This window comes from Olea europaea, unplaced genomic scaffold (assembly GCF_002742605.1).
Source record: "Olea europaea var. sylvestris unplaced genomic scaffold, O_europaea_v1 scaffold6115, whole genome shotgun sequence".
Lineage (NCBI taxonomy): Eukaryota > Viridiplantae > Streptophyta > Magnoliopsida > Lamiales > Oleaceae > Olea > Olea europaea.
In genome coordinates this window covers 11,052-12,306 of record NW_019264466.1, presented here as the reverse complement: position 1 = coordinate 12,306, position 1,255 = coordinate 11,052, and positions in this window count along the sequence as shown.

Sequence of the window (1,255 nt, the reverse complement as noted above, 5' to 3'; positions counted from 1 at the left end):
AGAAGCAAATATCAAAATTAAACAAGGAGATATTATTGGCCCTTGGCGTTAGGAGGGAAAAAATGAAATCTACTAGAGGCCATTAAGTCTCCCATGGTTGAAGAAATAACAACCATGTCAACCCAGTTGATTGCATATAAAAAGAACATCTCAAGCAATAAAAAATATATCTTTTTGCTGAATATAAATACATATCAGAAAGGTCGTCCAAAAGATATTAAAAAATTTCAATGACTAATGTGTTCATTTTCAAGAAGAAATCGCCATCTACAGTTAATTCCTACAAAGAAGTTGATATTTTCGTACTTGCCGAATTGAGTTCTAGTAAGGAGTTATTTATTCTCAATGCAATTTTAGGTATAATTAACAAAAATACAAAATAAACAAAGGAAAAAAAAAAGAACATGAAACTGCCATAGACTTCGAAATACTGCAGTCTACACATCAAAAGTTTATTGGGTGCATAAAATGTTATTGGTCTTTCCACATTCAAGGTTAAAAATAGTGTCAGACAAACAAGAACATAAAGAACCTCAATCTTTTGAGCATGCTGCCGCTCCCTCTCAAAGACCGCCATTTTGTGATTAAGCCATTGATCTTTCCACGAATCCAGTGAAGGCAGACACTCGGACAGATCTGGAACATATATTACGGTAACTTCTTTATGACTGAAGAGCCCATCTTTTCCAACTCTCAGGTAGTGAATCTGTGCAAGCCAAGAACGTTCACCTCATAATCATGATAATGACAAAAGCAGAGGCATCTAAAGTTTTGCAAGTGGAAGTGCATGTATAGAAGGTGCTAAGAAGGCGCATTGTTATTAATGCAAAACTCTCATAGTCCAATAAAGAAGTATATTAAATTTTACAGATAATAATTAACTAAAGGATTAAATATTCAAGAGGTGGCTTTTAACATAATGAGGCAGCTCAGCACGTCGAAAGCCTTCCCTTTCATTTCAATAACTCAATTAAAGGCCAGGACGAACATGCTAGGATAGCAAAAAACATAAGCAAACCTAATCGAATCGACTGTAAATTAATTTGGTCAACGAGATTTTGTCTTCGAACCAAGCTATGAACATCTGATGCACAAACGTACATTCAATGCCTTCGTCAGACACCGACATGAGAACACAGTCAATATCGTCATGAGGAGAGTCTCCTTCATTTATTTTAATAAAAATAATATATTTTTTAATTGTATTTAGGTCCATTTTTTATTTTATTTCATAACGTAAAGCTAATAAATTTTG